Source organism: Xenopus laevis, chromosome 8S (genome assembly GCF_017654675.1).
Source record: "Xenopus laevis strain J_2021 chromosome 8S, Xenopus_laevis_v10.1, whole genome shotgun sequence".
NCBI classification, from domain to species: Eukaryota; Metazoa; Chordata; class Amphibia; order Anura; family Pipidae; genus Xenopus; species Xenopus laevis.
In genome coordinates, this window is record NC_054386.1 from 103,967,451 (window position 1) to 103,974,992 (window position 7,542).

General features: G+C 41.5%; 1 long non-coding RNA gene across 2 annotated transcripts; it reads left to right on the forward strand.

The window, feature by feature from the left end:
• Positions 1 to 4,464: 4,464 nt before the first annotated feature.
• Positions 4,465 to 6,953, forward strand: LOC108705851. Of its 2 annotated transcripts, XR_005963800.1 has the most exons (3): positions 4,465 to 5,521; positions 6,211 to 6,522; positions 6,895 to 6,953. It is a non-coding gene; the product is annotated as an uncharacterized LOC108705851 (long non-coding RNA). The 2 variants fall into 2 exon arrangements; XR_005963799.1 differs by lacking the exon at positions 6,895 to 6,953 and having other exon boundaries at positions 6,211 to 6,749.
• Positions 6,954 to 7,542: the final 589 nt, after the last annotated feature.

Sequence of the window (7,542 nt, forward strand, 5' to 3'; positions counted from 1 at the left end):
ATGCCCAATATGCATAGATATACCAAACTATGTGGCGCATAGAGACCCCCAAATGACAATAGTGTATATACATTTTCACGGCTGACGCGCTGGCTGCTGCAATATAAGCACCTGGTGTGTGTATTATGCGACATTAGACCCCCCTAACAGTACAGAGACCCCAGAAAACCAGATATTTTCAGAAAGTACACATTCTGATGAATCCAATATGGGTAAATAAGTGTTTCTACTACAAACTGCCAAACTGCAAAGCAATGCTGAACATAACGGTTTTTATCAAATTTCTGAAAATCGTCACAAAGCTTGAATTTTACCCCATTATATGCCCCACATTTCGTAACGTATCGGCATAAAACATCCTAAATATGAACGCCAGGGGTCTACTGAACACTTTGATACCCAATATGCATAGATATACCAAACTATGTGGCGCACAGAGACCCCCAAATGGATATATAGTAGATAAAATTTACAAGGCAAAACAAAATAAGGCAGTAAAGAGTGAAATGAAAAAAAATCCAATAAAACCACAAAAATCAATGTTTTTTTTCCAGAATAGTGTTATCGGCCATCAGAATCACAGTTTGAATATTTTAGCTGAGCCAAACAGGTTATACGGCTAGAAACAAGTGAACACAACATATGCAGAGCTGAAAATGCAATAAAATGGCTAAAAATTCAATAAAATGGCTAAAAATGCACCAAAATACCCAAAATTGCAATATAATCACCGAAATAACATACAAAAGATATTGCACAGTACGGTTAGCGAATACGCTATTCGTAATGGCAATAAAACATTTTTTTCAGCAAAAAAAAGAGACGATGCGATAAGAAAAAAAAAAAAAGCCACAATGCCATGTATGTTCGTGTGCGTGTGTACAAATGGTAAATTACATGTTATGTGCGTGTGTGTGCATGTGCACGTGTGTGTAAGTGCAGTGAGTGTAAGTGACCCCCCCAATCCCCAAAAATGTATGTGTAAGTGTGTGTAAGTGTGAATCTAAGTGTGTATTACTGTAATAAGTGTGTGTTGGTGTGTTTGTGTGTGTAATTGTTGCACTAACCTGAAAAAGTCGCTGAAGACTGTTGCACACGATGTGGAGGGGTCCCAGGAAGACATCTGCGACGATCTGCGTGTCTCTGTGCTGTGGGGGCGGAGCTGGATGGAGCAGTGTAGGCTGCAGCAGCAGGACACGTAAGGAACACGTGCCTGCTGCTGTTTTTGGGCCCCTGGGCGATCGCGCCCCAGGGGCCACTCGATCCCCTGCTCTGCTCGTTGCCTAGGGGCAGGGGATCGAAGTGGAACGGAGCGAGCGGCTCTAACAGCCGCTCCTCCGCTCCAGAACCCGGAAGTGCTGCAGAACGTAGAATCTACGTTCTGTGGCATTTCAAGTTACTTTTCCACAGAACGTAGCTTCTACGTTCTGTGGCACTTAAAGGGTTAAAGGGTAAGGCATTTTTTAGTAGCAGTATGCACAAAATGTCGCTGTCTTAAATATATTGATAATGGGTTGAGTGCAGAGGACTCTTGTATTTGACTATAAGTGGGTGTTTAGACTGAAGAACGGCAAGGTGTGCACCTAGATCACAGTCCCAAGCTTTTCAGCTTAAATTGCTTTTGTGTATTGACCCTGTTTTGGGGTGTTTGGAGGTCGCATATTTAGTTGCACCCATACATGCAGGGTATCATTTTGTTAAGGAGAAGTTGGAAATTGATTCTTAGCAGGTTGTTTTTAGTTGTCATGGAAATGTTGGGGAGAAATTTAACTTTGGAACTTTTCTTTTATTTATTTTAGGTCAAACCACAAACTTCTACGGAGAACTGCGCCCACAGATCTGAATGTAGGAAAGCAAGGATGGCACCACCGAATAGCTGCAAGTATTCACTTTCAAGCATTATATAGTTTGTGGGGGTTATTTCATAGGTAAGGGGGTGTTTAGACTGAAGAACTGCAAGGTGTGCACCTGGAGTGCAACCAAAAACTTTCTAGCTGAAATTGCTCTTGTCTATTGACCCTGTTTTGGGGAGTTTGGAGGCAGCAGCTTTAGGTGCACCCATACATGCATTTCTTCAGAGAACTGCGCCCACGGAGCTGCTTGTAGATAAGCAAGGATGGTGCCACTGAATAGCTGCAGGTGTTCACTTTCAAGTAATATATAATTTGTGGGGGTATTTCACAGGTAAGGTGGTGTTTAGACTGAAGAACTGCAAGGTGTGCACCTTGAGCACAGTCCCAAGCTTTCCAGCTGAAATTGCTCTTGTGTATTGACCCTGTTTTGGGGTGTTTGGAGGCCGTGTCTTTAGGTGCACCCATACATGCAGTTCTATGGAGAACTGCACCCACAGATCTGCATGTAGGAAAGCAAGGATGGCACCGCTGAATAGCTATAGGTGTGCACTTTCAAGCAATATATAGTTTGTGGGGGGTATTTCACAGGTAAGGGGGTGTTTAGACTGAAGAACTGCAAGGTGTGCACCTGGAGCCCAACCACAAACTTTCCAACTGAAATTGCTCTTGTGTATTGAGCCTATTTTGGGTTGTTTGGAGGCGGCATATTTAATTGCACACATACATGCAGGGTATCATTTTGTTAAGGAGAAGTTGGAGATTGATTCTTAGCAATTTGTTTTTAGTTGTCATGGCAATTTTGGGGAGTAATTTAATTTTGGAACTTTTCTTTTCTTTATTATAGGTCAAACCACAAACTTCTATGGAGAAGTGCGCCCACAGATCTGCATGTAGGAAAGCAAGGACAGCACAACCTAGCTACAGGTGTGCACTTTCAAGCAATATATAGTTTGTGAGGGGTATTTCACAGGTATGGTGGTGTTTAGACTGAAGAACTGCAAGGTGTGCACCTTGATCGCAGTCCCAAGCTTTCCAGCTGAAATTGCTCTTGTGTTATGACCCTGTTTTGGGGTGTTTGGAGGCCGCATCTTTAGGTGCACCCATGCATGCAGGGTATCATTTTATGAACTATATGATGCCCTACATGTATGGGTGCACCTAAAGTCATGACCTCCAAATGCCCCAATTCACGAGCCATTTCAGTTGGAAAGTTTGGAGCGGCGCTAATTGTGTATTGACCCTGTTTTGGGGAAATACCCCCACAATCTACTGTCTTGTGTATTGACCCTGTTTTGGAGAGTTTGGAGGCCGCGTCTTTAGGTGCACCCACACATGCAGTTCTACGGAGAACTGCGACAAGAAGATCTGCATGTAGGAAAGCAAGGATGGTGCCACTGAATAGCTGCAGGTGTTCACTTTCAAGCAATATATAGTTTGTGGGGGTATTTCACAGGTAACGTGGTGTTTAGACTGAAGAACTGCAAGGTGTGCACCTTGAGCGCAAGTACCAAGCTTTCCAGCTGAAATTGCTCTTGTGTATTGACCCTGTTTTGGGGCGTTTGAAGGCCGTGTCTTTAGGTGCACCTTTACATGCAGTTCTATGGAGAACTGCACCCACAGATCTGCATGTAGGAAAGCAAGGATGGCGCCGCTGAATAGCTGCAGGTGTTCACTTTCATGCAATATATAGTTTTTTGGCGGTATTTCACAGATAAGGGGGTGTTTAGACTGAAGAACTACAAGGTGTGCACCTGGAGCGCAACCACTAACTTTCCAGCTGATATTGCTCTTGTGTATTGACCCTGTTTTGGGGTGTTTGGAGGCCGCATCTTTATGTGCACCCATAGATGCAGTTCTACAGAGAACTGTGCCCACAGAGTGCATGTAGGAAAGCAAGGATGGTGCCACTGAATAGCTGCAGGTGTTCACTTTCACGCAATATATAGTTTGTGGGGGTATTTCACAGGTAAGGTGGTGTATAGAACTGCAAGGTGTGCACTTTGAGGGAAGTCCCAAGCTTTCCAGCTTAAATTGCTCTTGTGTATTGACCCTGTTTTGGGGTGTTTGGAGGCCGCGTCTCTAGGTGCACCCATACATGCAGTTCTATGGAGAACTGCGCCCACAGATCTGCATGTAGGAAAGCAAGGATGGTGCTGCTAAATAGCTGCAGGTGTGCACTTTCAAGCAATATATAGTTTTTGGGGAGTATTTCACATATAAGGGGGTGTTTAGATGGAAGAACTGCAAGGTGTGCACCTAGACCACAGCCCCAAGCTTTCCAGCTGAAATTGCTCTTGTGTATTGACCCTGTTTTTGGGTGTTTAAAGGCCGCATATTTAGTTGCACCCATACATGCAGGGTATCATTTTGTTAAGGAGAAGTTGGAGATTGATTCTTAGCAGGTTGTTTTTAGTTGTCTTGGCAATTTTGGGGAGAAATTTAACTTTTGAACTTTTCTTTTCTTTATTTTAGGTCAAACCACAAACTTCTACGGAGAACTGCGCCCACACATCTGCATGTAGGAAAGCAAGGATGGCGCCGCTGAATAGCAACAGGTGTGCACTTTCAAGCAATATAAAGTTTGTGGGGGGTATTTCACAGGTAAGGGGGTGTTTAGACTGAAGAACTGCAAGGTGTGCACCTTGAGCACAGTCCCAAGCTTTCCAGCTGAAATTGCTCTTTTGTTTTGACCCTGTTTTGGGGTGTTTGGAGGCCGCATCTTTAGGTGCACCCATGCATGCAGGATATCATTTTATGAACTATATGATGCCCTGCATGTATGGGTGTACCTAAAGTCATGACCTCCAAATGCCCCAAAACTGGCTCAATTCACAAGCTATTTCAGTTACAACGTTTGGAACGGCGCTAAAATTGTGTATTGACCCTGTTTTGGGGAAATACCCCCACAATCTACTGTCTTGTGTATTGACCCTGTTTTGGGGAGTTTGGAGGCCGCGTCTTTAGGTGCACCCATGCATGCAGCTCTACGGAGAACTGCGACAAGAAGATCTGCATGTAGGAAAGCAAGGATGGTGCCGCTGCAGGTGAGCACTTTCAAGCAATATATAGTTTGTGGGGGCTATTTTACAGTTAAGGGAGTGTTTAGACTGAAGAACGGCAAGGTGTGTACCTAGAGCGCAGTCCCAAGCTTTCCAGCTGAAATTGCTCTTGGGTATTGACCCTGTTTTGGGTTGTTTGGAGGGCACGTCTTTAGGTGCACCCACAGATGCAGTTCTACAGAGAACTGGGCCCACAGATCTACTTGTAGGAAAGCAAGGATGGTGCCGCTGCAGGTGTTCACTTTCAAGCAATATATAGTTTGTGGGGGGTATTTCACAGGTAAGGGGGTGTTTAGACTGAAGAACTGCAAGGTGTGCACCTAGAGCGCAGCCCCAAGCTTTCCAGCTGAAATTGCTCTTGTGTATTGACCCAGTTTTGGGAGGTTGCGTCTTTAGTTGCACCCATACATGCAGAGTATAATTTTGTTTGGAAGAAGTTGGAGATTGATACTTAGCATGTTTTTTTTTCTTTCCATGGCAATTTTGGGGAGAAATATAACTTTGTAACTTTTTTCTTTTTCGTTTGGTCAAACCACAAACTTCTACGGAGAACTGCACCCACAGATCTCCACGTTGGAAAGCAAGGATAGCGTCCCTGAATAGCTACAGGTGTGCACTTTTAAGCAATATATAGTTTGTGGGGGTAAGGGGATGTTTAAACTAAAGAACTGCAAGGTGTGCACATAGAGTGCTGCCCCAACTTTTCAGCTAGAACTGCCCTTCTGTATTGCCCTTGTTTTGGGACATTTGGAGGCCACTTCTTTAGGTGCACCCATACATGTGGGGCATTGTTTTCTTCAGGAAAACTTGTTTTTTGATATTTGGGTTAATTTGAAAACTTTTATTTGAGTATTTTCCCAAATTCACTTCTGACTTTGATGATATTTCAGAAATAAAAACTTAATTCCAAAAAATTATGTTGCGTTTTAGGGTGATCTGTAGGATGGAAGCTACATTTATAGCAAAAACTACACCACATCTAAAAACCTAGACGTATGTGGTTTCTGAAAACTTAAGGGGGTATTTCATTTCTATCGTTAGATATGCTATGTTAACCTAGAGATGCCCTATCTATTGTGTTCCAATGTAAAATTGTACAAAATGCTGTTTTATTATTGGGGTGTCTTCTGGACAAGAAAAGGGGGATACCAATACATATCTGGTATCGTTAGTCAATGTAATTCTTCTTTGAAATAAAACACAAAATAAAAATACTTTATTCGTTATTTCACTTTTTTTTTACATATTTCACTCCAGATGTTTGCTACATGCTATACTAATGCTTTATGTGTTTTCAGGAGCAGAAGATTATTGGAATGAGAGAAGGGTTTTCTGAACCTGTGAATGATGAGTATTTTATGGCTTTTTGTTATTGGTTCTGGTGTCAGCACCCAGAGACTTTCCTATAGGAGCCAAGAGGATGGAGTGGGGAGACCCTCTTGTGAGTTAACTGCACAACTGCTCACAACAATCCCATCATAATAAAGCTGCATTTTAAGCATAGTCAATGGCAAAACTACCGGGGTTGTGATCACACCAAGGCCTGCACCCTCAACTGGATCTAACAGATGCGCTGACAGGAAATCTGTCTCTAAACTTCATTCAGAAAGGTTAGTTACATTACTGTAGCAAATTGATTTCTTATGATTAAAATATTTCAATATTTTCTGAATTCTGTTGCTCTATTAAAAGTAATGAAAACATTTTTTAAAATATATAATTGTCATTCTAAAATAGGTGTGCTCTAAGAAGGATCAATACTGTAACCCACTTTAAAATTACCCATTATGCTAATGTGATGAAAATGACATGGAATAAACATTTACTTGTGATCAGAGGTCTGTATTGAGATTAAACAGCCCTTTTAAAGAGCAGCCTTCTTCTACACTAACGTTTTATAAAATTTCAGGAACAGGAGATGATTTTTTAATTGGCTGTCATTTATAGTTTTACATTTTTTAAAAATATCTTACTCTTTTCAGCTTTCCAATGGGGCTGGCTGACTCCATCTAAAGAACAAATGCTCTGTAAGGCTACACCTTTATTTCTGTGTTTTTGTATTACTTTTCTTTTATTCAGGTCCTCGTCTAGTCATATTCTAGTTTCTTATTTAAACCAGTGCATGGTTGCTGTGGTAAATTGGACCCTAGTAACCAGACTGATGAAATTGCAAACTGAAGAGCTGCTAAATAAAACAACTAAACTGAAAAATAGTAAGGAATGAAAACCAACTGTTACTGTCTGTCATAGTTAACTCAAAGGGTACACAACCCCATTTATTAAACTAAGGTTCGATTAAGATTGACTATTTTTCAGTGGCTCTGGTGCAAAATACAGTGTGTCTCACCCCTATGTGTACTATTTTGGCTCAATTAATATGAACTACCTTTATTATACTGATCACTCACTTATTATAGCTTTAAAATACACAAAAGCCATGAATATCTTGTAAATTATATCCTCATAAACGGTGAGTTCTGATGTCATCAGTTATAAACGGTGAGTTCTGATGTCATTTCTGTCATGACTCACTGAAATTTGTGTATTATAATAAATAAAGTACACCCAGTTGTAAAATATGAGGATATTAGAAGTTAACTCGGAGTTCCATGACCTGAATAAAAACACTC